The sequence below is a fragment of the Eucyclogobius newberryi genome, unplaced genomic scaffold (assembly GCF_026437365.1).
Source record: "Eucyclogobius newberryi isolate DKJ021-1_F unplaced genomic scaffold, fEucNew1.0.hap1 SCAF_1, whole genome shotgun sequence".
In the NCBI taxonomy this organism is placed as follows: Eukaryota; Metazoa; Chordata; class Actinopteri; order Gobiiformes; family Gobiidae; genus Eucyclogobius; species Eucyclogobius newberryi.
Genome location: NW_027315723.1, coordinates 32584299 through 32601053, shown reverse-complemented (window position 1 = coordinate 32601053; position 16755 = coordinate 32584299). Strand labels below are relative to the sequence as shown.

Here is a 16755-nt window from a genome sequence, read left to right as displayed (position 1 = left end):
GCACAGGTTTATGATTAAGTCAGTCTGACTGTGGAAAGTCTCCTCTGATGGCCCGTTTGGCTGCTGTTCAAGCTAAACTTACATGAAGTCAGGCAGCTTGTCGAATTTGTAATGGGATTAAGTTCAGGCTGACTTCACCCAAAGCGTTCATTCCTGTTAACCCGTACTGCCCTATCGTTTAGTTCAGACCCGCATTAAGACCCTTTTCCCCTCTATCTCTCAGTGAATCTCCCCTCGCCCCTATGTCATCTGATACAAGCTTAATTTGGAGGATTTGACTTAAGACATAGGCTGCTGTGACTTTCAGAAGCGATTTACATATCTGGCATGAAATCGAACAGCTGAAAAAAGAAGCGGGCGCAGGGTGAGCCGGTTAATGATTTTTGGCTGGTGTCCATTAAGTGCTACTGCGCTAATGTGCTCACAGGCTTTCCTTGACTTTGGAAAACTTTGGGAAAAGGCCATCTACAGATATCTACAAGAGGACAGAATACATATACATACTGATCAACAGCTAGTGTTGTCATGATACTAACATTTTAAACATTGACTTTATGTTGAGGAATTCCAATGGATACAACTCTTTTTAATACAATATAATGTAAATGTACACATATTACTGGTAGTACCATGCCATTTTTTACTCTGATATAAGCAAGACTTTTCTAAAACTGTTTAGTTACATTGTTCCATCAAGCGGCCCATGTATTTTTTTTGTTTTTTTGTTATACTAGTTGTATACTAGTATATTTTACTAGTTGTGTCAGTTTCGATACTAGTTTAGTAGCAATTAATATAAGCCCCAAAGTCACTGGTATAGGCTCCAGTCTCCCGCCACCCCTAACGGGAACAAGAGGTAGAAAATGAATAAATTAATAATATATAATTTTCTGACAACTCTAGCATCAGCCTCTCTTTTAATGAATGAAGTATACATTGAACGTTATCATATAAGGATTGGGACTACCATGACATTCATCTTGGATTTAAACACATTGGTCACACTGGTCTTAACACGTAAAATGCCACTGAAGTCAAGTTTCTTTGTCTCATGCTTTGTAAAGTGTCTGCATACACTGGTGTATGAATGTGTGTGTGAATGGTCCCTTGTTGTAAAGCACTTTGAGCGCCTTTTGTTTACCATTTCGAAGTTTCTACAATGTTTGCTACAACTGTATTTCATGACACAAATTCTTTATAAAACAGTATTCTCGCTGCTGCATGCATGTTCTGTCTTTTCACGTTTGATCTAAAAGCTGCTGTCTCTTGATCCCTCACAGCTCAGAGCACCCTGTATTTGTACATGTAAGATCAGTGGAATCCGGCTATGTACTCTGTCAGAAAGAGCAGGATTAGCGTGTCTTTACAACACTTTAGCATGAAATTGAGGGTCTTAATTGGGCTCAATCAGATGTTGGGTACACAGATGTCTTGATAAACGGGTGCTGAGTGACGACTGGGTGAGGTGAGCTCAATGGAAAATGTGGTTTCATGACTGACTGAAAGTGTTTCTATGCATGAATGCTTCGTGCCATTACATGCCGCCCACTCACTGCATGAATAAATGCTTGGGGAGTATAGCCCTGTGTGTTTAGGATGTCTGCAGCTGGATAAACAGTTAGTTCACAAGATGCTGACAAATTCAAAGCAGACATTGAAGTGACACATAATAGTTAAATATTGTTTTTGCTAGCCATTATTTAGGTGGAAGATGAATGAATCTCCAAAATGAAATATATAATGTTTCACTTAGTACGCTATAAATTTAACCTCACTGTGAGAATTGCTATTTGGAAATTGTCAGTAGCCATGTGTGATAATAATAAATATATCCAAATAACCATGGATGTTGATTATTTAGAAGCTGTTACTGCTTTTATGCACTGAATAAAAAGGGAGCCAAAACAAGCCCTTGTGGGACGCCATAATGGCTTTATAAAATTTTAATTAACCTGGCACACTGAACAAATTCTTGTGTGAAGTAATAGTCTTTTTATAAATGTTTTATTACATCTTCCTATGACAGGTAAACCAAATGACCTATTTCTCCACGTATCCATATGGAGAAAGTCATGATTTTCTCGGTTTGGAATACAAAAAGATAATTTTGGCTGTCCTGGCAAATGACAGGTAGCATTGGCTCAACACATTCTAGTCCCCGTATGATGTGAAAACATGTCCATCATGCTTTCCCCCCTCTCACCTGTATGTAAACACTGTCTGCAGGCCGCTGTCTGACCTGGGATCAGCCGCGCCGCTCTGCCCTGTCTGGAGATGGCTCGCGTTTGAAGGAAATGAGTCTGCGATGTACAGCGGCATTGCTCACATTCCTGCCCTTGTGTCATCGGGGCTAAAGCAAACAGCGGCTTAGGAGAGAGGATTTCAGCACTGAGACAACAGATTGTTTGTGCCACGGACAGCTCAAAGGGACGTTTCTCTGCATGTGGAAAGGTAGGAATTCAGAGAGCTCTGCCATAAGCTAACACGTCTGAAGACCGGGAGGGGGCCAGTCTACAGATCATTAACTCTGTTTCCAGGTAGAGGCACAAGAGCATACATTTTACAGATTCTTAACTGTGATAATTAGGACGTGGGCAGTGGAGAAAACGAGAACTTTTTGTAGATGGATGCTGAGATTGTAAATGCCGTGTAGAAGGAAAACCCGTAATTAAACCCTTGTGGCGCAGTATATACCTTTAGTAGTTAGTAGTTAGTAGCTATTGTGGTATAGTCATGGAAATACAAGCATGTTCCTGGAACCAGGTCCAAATACATGTGTGTTAACTTGGCCCATTGTTAAATCACACAAGACACAGCTGCTCATTAAAAACCCTTCACATAATGTACTTTTAAATGTATGCAAAATGACAAACAAAGCACTCAACATCAATGACACACAATGTTCTGTTTATTAAGATTATTAGCTTTCCAATTTCTTTGTGATTTGGTTCTCAAGTTACATGTGAAGATTTAAAAGTCCATGTTTCAACACATTTTTACATCACAGTAGTGTATTTTCACCTGATAAAGTCCTTTAGGGTAATATGTGTTGTGCAGGTGATATGTTTTTTAGTGACTGTTTCAGAAATGTGAGTGGACTGTGACTCGAGCCATGAGATTAATTGCAGCCCGCATGCTTGACCCTGGATTAAATGTGATTTTGGAAGCTGGGAACTGTTGGATTTAGCATGAGTTAGGGATGGGGCTAACCACCCCTCCATATTTTGGAGCCCTGAATTTATCTTTTGGATTGATCTTCATGAGTAATTATAAACATGTGTTATAATATTCTGTTAACTGGAATTAATGAATAATCTGTCAGCAAGAGTTTGAACCAAATGTTGGAAGGTGCACCCAGTAACCTTAAGAGAACTCTCATGAATTATTGACCAAGCATTTCCTTTCCGTGTGATTTGATTTCCAAATATTTCCAGTCAAAGTGGACATACCTTTCAGTAATGCAGATCTCATGGGACACATAAGAAATTTGAAATGTAGAGTAGAGTAGAGTAGAAAGTCATGTTTTTGTCTCTGTTTGTATCTAGTTTAACACAAACCCATTTTTGATCAAAACACTCACTCAGAATAAATACTATTTTCTATAAGGTTGAGAATCATATTTTGTCTACCAGCAGCTACCCTTTGCATTCCCTGTATGAATGCCTTGCTCTCCCAGTTGGACTCATTTAGTTGTCCACACTGCTGCTCCCTCATCTTTGGGCCATTATTGCCATTTTAAGAGCTCCTTCTGACCCCGGGTCATTAGTTTAAATTGCCTAAAAGTCCCGGCTCTCATCTGTCCAGTTTTAAAATTCCCCGTGCGCCTGCCACCCTCTTCATCTCGACCGATCGGCGCACACCTTGATAATTGGTGATGTGGACCATATGTTGTGGTGAAAGGCTCTCTGTTTTGCTGCTGCTTGGTCATTTCAGATTGTGAACGTGGAGCTACCTGTCTGTTTGACGCTGCGGATATAGCTTCTGACACATATTATATTTCTCAGCAGTATTCATATCTAACCTCTAGATCTTTGCTCTCTGCTGAAGGTCTGAGTAGAAAAGACCTAGGGAGGTCTTAGGGAGGACTTAGGGAGGTCTTAGGGAGGACAACTTTTCATGTATTTGTGCTAAATCACCATAGTTTCCATTTTCTCTGTAAAGGATCAATCCCCAACTGTCTGTTCTGTTTGAATCCTTCAATCAGTTGGTCAGAAATGTTGTCACTTTTTTGAACAGGTTGATCTATTGACATGCTTTTCTTTACACCTTGCTGAGACTGGACACTGGGATGGCCTCTGACCTTTAGGGTCAATCTTCATACTGCCAGCAAGAAACCACCACCCTTATTTATATTTCATCTAATACTCATGCTGTAAATATAAAGGTTGTGCACCTGATTTGTCATTGTCCATTGTCTTTTATAATGAGGTGAATGGATCCTAGAGCTTCTTTTTGTCATCTTGTAATTTTCATGACATTTAATTGTTCTCGGCCTGAAGTTCATTTATATTGTTAGGCTTCCAGAACTACTGAGGTAAATTACCATTAAATGGCAGTGCATCAGTGACATCTTGAACTGCCTAACTGCATGATCACTGACACTGTAGACGAAAGACACACATTTGTCCCAGAACATTAAACCATTTTGAATCGGTGGATTTGATGAAGGCTTAGTATGAATGAAAACATGTTGTAAAGGAACTTTGAATACTGTTCCTTTACTGACAAGACAAAGCCTTTCGTCAGCTAAATCACCTGAAACCCTTCTTGTACTCACTAGCTTTTACACCCTGAAGTAGTATTCAACTCTATTTTGGTCCTGCTTTCAAAGTCCAGGTTTTGGTATTGTTTACTCGTTCACTAATTAAGTCATCGTCTATATCAGATTAAGGCCAGGATCAGTCCGTGTTTAGTCCTGGTTCAGTCCAAATCCAGTCCAGACCAACTCAATGGAGGGTTGTGCCTTTTGCTCTTTCCTTTTGATTTAAAGCTACAACATTATCAACCGTTTCTTTCTAACCAATAACAATGTAAAAGCTTCATCTTCATACGTCTTTGTCATAATCAATCAATCACAGACAGTTCAATAAACCCAGACCACACACTACTTCATCTTTGAGAGTCCAGACATGTTTGGGCTAAAGGTAATTTTTCTCTTTATTTGGGTCAGACGAGCAAACACTATAGCTAACGCCCTCATAGACCTTCATTTTCTTCCATTTCCAGGAAGTAGCCGTTTGTGTCTAACCACAAGTTTTTCCACACTGTGATATGTTTTTAGATTTCATATATAAAAGAATAGAGTGAAGCATGTCTCTTATACCACTATTTTGAGTTGAAATATTGAAGTTCTGGGGGTGAAACAACAGGCTGTGGACTCATTTCTCCACGACACTCACTCACTCTGTCTGACAGCGAAAAGGCTCCTGAGACTTCATTGGCCTGTTGTGTTAAGCAATAGGTGAATCGGGAGCACATTTGTACGCAAAATATTACTCATTTGTTTTAGGTGTTGATGATTTTTTTTATTTTTTTTATGTTATTTCAGATTAAAGACGCAATGGACGATTTTTCGGTGATTTGAGAACGCAGGCGGAAGTGCGCATGCGCACTCCCCCGTGCGGACTGATACAACACACACGTGCGTTTGTTTATTAGCGCAACGGAGCGCATCACATCTCTTTCTCAGTCTTCATTTTGCCCTGTACACTGAGGGAACTATATTATGATAGATCCATGCGCTTAGGCACACGTAAATGTGGGACGAGCCGCACGCGGCTGCAGGTGAGCGGTAGGTGCGTTTTATGATTTATACGTGGCAGGACAAATGGCAGGACAAATGATTTATCCACGCCACGAGGAAATATGATACAAAATTTGCTGAAAAAAATCGTCAATACCACCTTTTAAGTATTTCAACCACAAAACATACAAGAAAGAATGTGACTCACACGGAGAGAAACTAAACATGCTATAATGACACAAGACATCTAACGTAAAGAAAAAGAAAAACTCATGGCATAAATTGTTCAATTTTTCAAGTCCCAGTCTGTTAAGTCAATATTTTTTCATTTTGTTCATTTATTAATGTGTATTCTTAGTATTAAGAATTATTTGTATTCTTACAGTTTATTTGTTTTTTGTTTTTTGTGATGGCCATCTTCCCCGCCGCCAATAGTATGCTCCAAAAGTATCCATTTAACGTATCCATGGCAGGAGTTTTGAGTGCCAAATATATACAGTAGTTCTGAAATGTCAAAATCAGTCTTTTCTCAGTCTCAGACCTATATTTCTGAGCAGTATGAGCTGTATTTTACACTGAACGAGAGGAATATATATATATAAACCATATTACAGACAAAGTGTGCAAAGGTATATTAACATGTTTATTATATAAGTTGTAAAATTATCCAAAAAATTATCAAAGCATCAATCTGAAAAGCAAAAATTAACTCAACTTTAGTCACGACAAGTGGTTTGATTTCCCCAGTTTATTAAAACATAATGAAGCAATAAGAGATTGAGAATATTACACTGGACAGAAGTACCTGCTTCAGCTTCCATCATGTCTTTGTTGCTTTGTTTCATAATTATTAAAGGTGGCTGTAGTTAATAGCTGCAATAAATCAGAATGCAAAATATCAGTATATAAAAACACTGGAAAAGGCATCATCGTTGCACTTCACCATTAACTATTAACATTAACATTATTTTTTGTGCGTCTGTTTGTTCTTAACATTTGTAAATCATTATAACCAGCATGTTATCATTATTTTATATAATATAGGTTTGTTTTACTGCAGCTGTGTGTGACAAATCCATGGCCGTCTCCTCCGCTGCAGCTGCTCCTACTCCGCACTTATTAAAGACTTTTGCAAACCAGAGGAAGTGATCGCTGGTCTGGTCCAGTGGTCGAGCCGGCTCATAAAGCATAGATGTAATGCCTCTCAATAGTCCACTTGTTGATGCCATGGGTCATTATTAGCGTGTGCAGCAGACCGCTCACTCCGCAGGTGCCAAGGTGTCATCCCTTCCAACAGGATATTACGCTCATAATCACGTCCACCAATAAAGGAAGTCATTGAGAGGAGGAGAGACGCTGAATGAATATGTTACAATGGGAATGGCATTCGTTTTTGTACATTGCTATATATATATATATATATATATATATATATATATACTTACTTTATTGAATACTTGGAAACATTCTTATAAAGAGGTCTCTATATCAAATCTCACTGTTATATTTGCAGCCAGAAAAAATAAACAAATCACTATTTAATAATTAATTAACAGTGTAATCCTTATTATTAGGCCCGAGCGCCACAAGCTGGCGAGAGGCCTATTAATCTCGCGAAAGTGCGCACGCAGTGCGCACGAAATCGAGCGTGAAGCGCTCGCCCACTTCCAAACACTCACTAACGCACTCCTCCACTCATGCACGCCCCGTGCATACTAATTAGTAGTAGGAAAATGGAACATTACCGTTGTAAACGGGCGAAGCCCGCGCAAAAGTGCGCACTAAACGAGCACTTTACATTTGCGCTAAGTAGCTCACGAATACGTTCCCCATCTCTTGCATGTTCCGTGCATATAAGCATGTAATGCAAAAATTTAACATTATTACTGTATAGAGGGCCAAAAACACAAAGTGGGCGGAGCCCACTCAAAATTAACGAAAGTACCCGTCAGTGGCCAGGGACCCACACAATGAGGTAGGAAAGCGCGAGCGCTTTCCGAAAATGTATAGTTTATTATATTTGAAAAATGGGAAACATTGTTTTCGCATCGGAATAATCTTCTTCTTCTTCTCGGGACCAACCCCCCTATTTTTCACCCAGTGAACATTGACGAAAAGTCACAAAAATTTGCACACCTCTAAAAATCGTGCCTCTCTACATTTTGGCTATTTCCCTTTTTTAATAAAAAAAATTGGCGCGTCAGCGCCCCCAAATGTACCAAAAATGCATTGAGAGATAGGAAATGACCCAAAAAAAATCTGATCGTAGAATCATGAAATTTGGCGCAGAGGTAGATGGTGACAAGAGAAGTAAAAAATATTATTACGGCAACGCCGTCCGCCCAACCAAATGTCGGCCATATTGCTTCAAAAATGGCTAAAAATGACTCGGGAGTTTTTCCAAACTTCGTACTTTTACGAACTCCTCCCAGGGCGTTGGCCCTAAAAAGCTGAAATTTTGTGAAAATGCTACTGAGGAGTGGGACATCAAAAGTTATTCAAATTACATTGATATCTGTCACGGTCTCTGAGCGGCGAAGCCGCAAACTTTAGCTAGAATTTCAGAAATCTCCCAAATTTAACATTTCTGCCGTTTGCGCAGATAAAGTCCGAATTGCGTCAAATTAGAATCAGTTGTTAAACTCTTTGCCCTAAACCTACTTGAAGTGAAATAAATTAATTTGGCGCCACAGCGCCCCCTACAGATTTTATATGGAGGTTAAATGTCTAGTTTTGCGAAATTATATGAAATTCAACACACAACTCAATTTTAGCATCCCCATCAAAAAAGTCAATGACCCATGTCATAATTGTTACGTCGTTGCCGTAGCGATGACAGAAACCTCCCATGTTATTCCAATGGGGAAATCGCCAGAACATGTTTACACTTTATACTTTCACAAACTCCTCCCAGGGCGTTAGCCCTATTAACCTGAAATTTGGTGAGACTCATCTTCAGGACCATCAAAAGTTATCCACATTTTTATTCAAAGAGTCACGGTGTCTGTGCGGCAAAGCCGCACATTTTGCCAAGAATTCAAAATAAAATAGCTTTTTAATGGTAAAACAAAGGGGAGAAGATGTGACAGCGTCACAGATTCAGCAGTAGATGTAATAAAAGGACCATTGGGGCACGTTAGCGCCCCCTCCTCTTGCGGCGTAGCGGCGGCGGCGTGGCGAGGGCCGATCATTGCCGCTTGCGGCTTTAATTGTTATTACTGTTCTATTACATTACCGTTCCTCAACAGTGACCAGATTTATGAAATGTAGGTTTCTGAATGATAACGTACAGTGAATGTGACATAAATAGCCAGATAAAAAAGCACTTAACATTTGTAGTATAGATTAAATTGCTTCTAAAATCCTCACTATTATAAATGTGTATTCGTACTGTTATGTTGTGACCTGAATAAGTATTGAATCAATGTTACTTGGGTTTGTAGCATAAGTTCCACGTGTTCTAGTCAAAGATTTACAGGAAGTCTAAAGGCTTCAAAAGTAAAAGCATATGATTTATTGTAAAAGCTTGAGTTATATTTTTTCTATATGAGATTGAGTTGTTTTACGGTGCCACATTTTCACCTGTTTTACTTTAATCCTTCAAACGGCTCACTGTCGAGTCGAGTCTTGAATACCAGACATTAGCCAAAGTCTGTGCTCACAACAGAGGCATGCTGACTTCATTATATAAACTCACATCATATTTTATAGCAGGCTTTAGCTATAATCTTGCCACACGATGCAACATTTCACTGTGTATGTATGTATGTTCCCTATGCAGTGATTTATGCTCACCTGCCTCTGAATACTTCGATTGGATACACACATTTTGACTAACAAAAACACTAGCACTCACCACTTTGACCACCATGGCAGTAAAGACCATCACATGTAGGTGCTAAAGAGATCTAAAACTGTTTTATAATTTAAAATGTAAAGCTTGGCTAAGTCAGAAAGACACAACCAAATAAATCAGTGTATAATCTACAATAAAGTAGTCAAAAGTTTTAACAATTAGATTCTACCGGTAATTGATACTAAAACCAGTATCGAAACTAGATATTCATTCGATATAAATACTGAAAATAATCACACAATAGGACACATTTTCACCTTTCCAGAATAGTTTTTGAATAGTCTTATAGATCTATAGTAGTATTAGTGTAAAACCACATGGTAACATTAATGAACATCATTCATTTGTGTCAAAAATTACACTCTATTGACTTGACAGAGCTAAAGCAGAACTAGAATATTTCCGACCGTAAACTGGGCTTAAACCAGAACCAGGACAAGTGTGATCTCACCTTTGGACAGTTGGACCAGGAAGTCAGCTGGATGTCTGTTGTTCCGTGATTCGTCCTCACGTCTCTCGTTCTCTGAGTCAGATCCACGAGCAGCTGTGTTGACTGTCTAACACGCGCTCACCCTGATTACGACTCTGTGTTTGGGCTCAGACACTTGTTAACTTTGATGCTGTAAATGGGTGCTGCCTGGTGCCCCGGGGCCTGAGATGGCGCAGCCCGCTTTATGAGCCTAATGACTGGCCAGGCTGTGTTTATCTAAGCTTCAGTGGGACGTTTCATCTTCCATAAGCTCCCTTTGGCACGCGCTGGTGTTGTGGTCCATTAAAAAACCTCCGCTGCCACGATTCGAGATGATGTCTTCCTTTTTAGAATTTATGATTTGTTGATTTGAATAATCTGTTGTGTTTCTTAGCACGAGGAGGCGTTAAGAAAACAAAACTCCTCTGGTAACAAGATGCAGGTGGAGCAAACGCCGTGACGCTGCCAGGATCCTATTAGAGAATAATGCTCAATGTAATGGTCTACTTTCTGGATTTACGACTGTTTTTAGTTGTGTAAATGAACCAAGATATTAACGGGGCACACAGCTATTGAGGCCGATTTTTTTGTTTGTTTTTATGTTTGGAAAGAATTGCTAATATATAACTTTTAACACCGCGGAGAACACCTAATGTCCTAGATTGATCCTTACAACAATTTCAACAGTTTATCTGCACACTATATCGAAACAAACTAAATATATCATAATAACATCAACAGACAAACAGAAATGTCCAATTTAAATTTTAGTTCTAAAAAGCCACATTTTCTTAATATAACTGATATTGTGTTCAAAACGCTCTATTGATATCAATATCGCAATACTTACAACCATATCGCTATTTAATTCCCTTCTACATCAATGATTGTACCTGTGGGATTACTTTATGCCTCCTGTTTTTGGTAGTATCGTGAAAACATGTTTGCACTTTGTTGACTTGCACTGACAGAGAAGCAGCTTTTAGATAGGGTTTGAAAACACCCCATCCAAATCATTTTGTCCCGGGGTACAGGGGCCGACTAGGCGAAAAAACGAGTAGCTTCGGCATTCTCCGGACCACGGCTCGGCAGCCAATCAGAGCCAAGCACACACATTTCGTCGACCAATCAGCGCGTAGCATGCACATTTTCACTTGTAAACAGTAAACTGTAATGACGGACTATTGTCAAATGTTTCCCGGCCCGATTTAATGATAATATTCCCTTTTTTCTAAGATGTTTTAATAAAATGGCCGTCCCTGCACTTGAAAATGCCCGTCCACATTTTAAAATACCCCTTCCAAAATACGGGAAGACATACAACTTTGTGCTAGTTTTTGTTTCATGTGGATAGACTCAGTAACGACAGACATATTAAACAAAAAAAAACTTGTAAAAACATCTGTAATACATTTTTTTTTTCAATACGATTCTCAACTGTCTTCAAAATGCAAATGTTACGACGTCCTATAGGACCGGAAGTATCAGTATCAACCTTTTTAAATAGTGATTATTCCGACTGTGCTCTATTGTTATGCTAATTGCACTACTCGTATCCTCCTCACGTCACGAAATACAAACACTCGCCGCATTCGCACATCTCCCTGACACTAATCAGCACGATGGACTTCCTTCCACCCAATTACCAATTCATCCAAGTTCATGACTCACGCAGACACAGCGCCAGTGCCAAAGTACAGCGAGAGCCCTGCGTTTTCGGTAAATGACGATGTCCGGCGTGTTTGTTGTTGTAGCAGCGTTTGGGACTGGCCTTGATCCCGCTGTAGGTTCCTCCACATTAGCATTTAGCTTTGACACTTGGCCAAAGGGATTTGCTTGTCGGTATGCGCAGGAGCCGGCCCAATTGTACTTCCCTTTCTCTTTTCTTTGACCGCTAATTGGAACAGTGTGAGGAGGGGGTTGGGACGCCCTGACCCTAAGGCCGAGGTCACGGCGAAGGATTGAGAATGGATCATTTTTGTATGTTTTTTTAAATGCTTTGTCTCAAAATGTGCAAAGATTCAGCTAGTTTTTGTCTAAAGAGAAGATACAGGTGAATGTTTTCCGTTTGTAAGTTTAAATGTAATTGTAGAAAAAGATGCAGTTGTAGTCATCTGGACACTGTTTTTGGAAAAATAAAATGTTTCGACTCTCATTCAAGAGTCATTCTCAATTTAAATGTGATTTTAATTTTGTTCTTTGAGGAAATTATCTGACTCTTTTGAGTTTGTCCATGTAGTTGAGCTTTTGGCGATATTATGTAAAAGCAGCTCTCAAATTGCCTATAACAGTTTTTTATGATTTTGACATTATTTGGTGTATTTATACCTGTTACACCAATCAAGTCGCTATTTGTGAAGAAAAGTGGACAAATCTGTTGAAAATTACAGGAAGTGACATCACACCAGAGACGCTCATTCCATCCAAAGTTTATGCATACCGGCAGTTTACACAAAAGAAATACTTTTTTGACCCTCTAAACATTTGTTCAACAAAATAAAGGTGCTCTCATATATTATATATATTTGTCCCAAAAAATAAATTGAAAAAATAAATGACTATTTTGGGATAAAATGTGTATATATCTTTTTTTGTGTGCAAAATTTAAATATATTTCTCTTAACTCATTGAGTCGTCCAACCTGTCTTAGGCACAGGTTAGGTTTGCATACAGTTATAAAGTGTATTATTTGTGAAAAAGCCATACGCTGTTAGCATGCTAGTTGTTGTTAGCGTTACGGTGACGGCAAAACTCCGCTCTGCTTTGTGAAAGTTATGAAAAGTAACTTCACATTTTTAAGTAAAAATCAGGTGCAGCTTCTTTAATTTGATGGATAACTGTGTTTATTTGGTTTATTCATTATTGTTCCAGATAAAGCTATTACAGCTGACCAAGATTATTAAAGCGTGTGTATTAGGAATGTAACACACAATTACAAGACCAAACAACAGTAAAATACATAGTGTCTAATATACAACACAATTCCTCTAGTGTGTGACCAGCTTTATAAACTCAAACTTTCTGAATAATACAATGTGTAGTAAATTTTAACATAAGCAGCCAGATTGAACTGAATAACATATTTCTGCTTCTAAAATAGTTGCAGTTATTATTTTTTAATTGGTATGAACATATTTTGACAACTGAATAATATTGTATCAAAGTTCTAACAAATAACACGTAAAATAAAACAAAGCAAGAACGTGTGCATCACTTTTACAAATCTTGTCAATAGATGCAATAGAAAGTGTAATTATTTTGCGTAACCATATCGTGGTTGCTGCAACAGCTTCATTCCTCCCAGATGCTCTGCCCTGCCCTGTTACAGAAAGCGATTAATTTTATTTGACATTGTGCAGCTTCAAAGACTCTTCAATGTTTAATTTAATTATATTTCTACCCGAACATAGACCCGCACCTCGCTAAGGCAATTTGAAAGAGAAAGTCCAGGGAGATGTGTATTGATAATAGCTGTGTGTCTTTAGTTACTCCTGTTGTGTGAAGTTGAGGAGCCTCTTTTTACTCTTTTGTGGCAGAGTTCCGCTGGGGGTCTTATGTGTAAACAGCTCCTCTGCACTCGTCTTTTCTAAAGCTCTTTCTTCTCCCTCAGCCTCCCTCATCCGCGGGCGCATCCTCTGTCTGGACGTCCCACCGGCTCGGCTCTGGAAGCGTATTGGGGGCTTTAGCCGGGACCCTGCCTCTGCCACAATGGGTCCCTCTCCCCTCCCTCTCGTTTCCCTGCCAAGCTGGGAAGAGTAAATATTTATCAGCCCCCCACCCCCCGCCACAATGGCAGCGCTGAGGAGAAAGGAGAGGTGCGGTGCATGCGAGGCCACGGACACACTGCGGGCCTAAAGATGGACCTCACCGGGATCGAGACGGGACGTACGACATCGCAGGATCACACTTTGAGCCGCTGAATCAGAGGCCGGTGAGTGCACGGTTTTGATTTCGACTGGCGTGTTGCTTTCGATGTAGCTGCTTTGCATTTAGCAACGTCCCCCCCCCCCCGGTTTGAAAGTGTGGTGCAGCTCACGTTTGAGATACATTATGCTGTATTCGGTGTTTCGCAGGAGACCTTTGCTGTCTAAAGCCCCAGTATGTAACTTTTTAGCCAATACATAGACTAAAATAAGCATGTTTTTGATTCAAGATGTTTTTATTGCACTGAAAAACTGCTTGTTTCCATGGAAATGCTGTTGCTCTGGCTATAATATTCCACAGTATGGCATAAATTGCAAATAGACAAAAAATTAGAATCTCTGGTGTCACATGATAAGTTCAAGAACGTTGTAAAAAGTGACTTAGAATTGAACGGGTTAAAGCGTGCTTATCTCCATGGAGAATGTTCAGAAGTATGATTTTGACATGGAATCATGTAGATGACGTGCCACCTCCAGAAAGTTTCATACTGTTGCTTTTAAGAATTGCATTACTTTGAGGTGAAGGTTTGGTTTAGTCCGGATTGTGTCCTTATTCAGTTGGGAATTAAACTCACTGAAGTCCTGGTTTAGTCCTGGTTGAGTTCTGTCCTTGGCCTGGTTCAGACCTGGTTTAATCCTTACTTTCGTATACATTTGTCTTGTCTTGCTTTAGTCTTGGCCTCCTCTTCCTTTCAGCTCTGTTGTAAGCCTGGGTTAGACCTGATATAAATCCTTGGTTTTATTCCTGTTCTTTGTCTTCGATGTCCTCTTGATACAAACATATTTTAGATGTAATATGTTGTGTTCTATGAAAAGCATTAGTCCAAGAGAGCGATGCCCAGGCAGTTTTCTACTCCTGAGAAACACAAGACCTGCTGAATAAATATTTGTGGTTGACCAAATAAAGCCTCCTCTGGGTCCTATTAATGTGGTGCAAATTTCATGACTTTCAAGGTATTTTAATGGAGACAGGAGTTTGTGGTCGAGTAATTCTGATCTGTTAGCAGAACGTACAATTTCTTATGCGGACAGACACAATAAAACACAACATGGTGCATTGATGCTCAGTGTAAATAATTTAGGTTTTCTCATTATGTTAATTGAAAAAAAACATAACATTGGGACAAAACATTCTAATTTCAAAGAGAGAATTATCATTTTTATCAAGCTGGAGTTCCGTTACGTTGAATTAAATCTCTGGGACGACACTGTTTCGCTGAAAGGATTTATTGCTTCTCTATTTGATGATCTCAAACACATAGCCCCTCCCTCTCCTCTGATTTGCCAGCGTCCGTCATGCTCTGACTGATTGACAGGTGGTACCGATACATACATTTTTTTGGAAATTTGGAATTGTATAAGACTTGTGGCTTGATGAATGAAGTGCGACTGAGCAGATAGTCACACGCTTTGATTCTCTGCAGGAGGAAACAGTTGTAATGGAGGTAATTGGTCACTGATCAGTTCCAGACACAAAACGGAACTTTGTATTGTCTGTAAAGCATAAAAGTATCTCTCGGCTGCTCATGTCTCATCAGAGTAAAGTACTTTTGGAAGCGGTCGGTATTGGTTAGCCAGCTGGCATTTTGGAAGCACCGCTCTTCATTTACGGTAAAGGTATCTTTTACTCTCCTGCAGGGAAGTTCATCCTCTGCATTTGACCCATCCTTTAATGTCTCTGGCGTCAAATGTTCTTTTATTATTTATTTATTTGTTATTCATTTATTTTATCATTACTACATAATTTTTCTGCTTTTTTGTTTTTTTATTTTATTTTGGGGGGGAAATAAAAGGAGAAAATGATAAAATATTACGCAATATAAATAAAAGGTTACTTATTCATAGGACAATTGTATTCTGATATTAAGAGCACTGTGTAAATTATTTTAGTGAACATTTAACACGAGTTTTAAGGACATCCATGTATCAAGATACATTGTATGAAACTCAGAGTCTTGTATCATGTTGCAGACTCTGTAGTATTGTAATGTGAGACACTGGGCATCTGGAGGACCTGAATAAAACCTGTACATTGTGTAGTTTATATGAAGCGTGGAAAATTAAACCAGCGATATGATTTTGTGTTTACAGTTTTCTTAAACCCTGATATACTGTCAGACGGTCTGAAACGATTAGCACTCTGCTGTGGCTGCGTCGACAGAGACTTCAGGTGCTCGTGTAATTACCTCTAATTTAGCATGGAAACGGAAAACTGCTGTCACGGCTCGTAATGGATAAATGTTTTTGGCGCTGTGTGAATGAAGTCAAGCTCACAATGTGGAACAACAACTTTTGGACTGGACGTAGCGCAGTGACAGAGGATGTTCGTACAAAAACGAGGACTAATCAAGGGTTCAAAATGTAAAAGTGGCAATTTGGGGTCGATTCAAATGCCGCAATATCACTGTCAAATCAGAATTATTTATACCAAAACTGTAAAAATAACTGCTATCAGACATTAGAAGAGTAGAATGGTGGAAACGTAACTTAAGAATCGTTTTAAGAATCCAAACCAACATGCACGATGGAAGTACAAACATTTATTTCTTCAGCAAAGGCTTCCCTGACAGGACACAGAACAGTATGAACAAGGGTGGAGAGTGGGGAGACACATTTAACAAACACAATCGTTAACTGTGTGTGAGCCACAACATACCACACAAAAATACAGTTTCTTTTACCATATCTGACTTACAATTACAAATGATCTGCGTATCTTCTCTGTAACTTCTGGACTGTGCACACATGTATAGAAGGATGTTTT

General features: G+C 39.2%; 1 protein-coding gene across 1 annotated transcript in view; it reads left to right on the top strand.

Annotated features, from left to right (window-relative positions):
• The first annotated feature begins 13675 nt into the window (after positions 1-13675).
• disp1 (dispatched homolog 1 (Drosophila)) overlaps positions 13676-16755 on the top strand; it is a 76431-nt gene continuing 73351 nt past the window's right edge. Inside the window, exon 1 of the mRNA XM_072443889.1 lies at positions 13676-13999. The gene's annotated coding sequence lies outside the window, so the exon portion shown is untranslated. The remainder of the gene's footprint in view (positions 14000-16755) is intronic.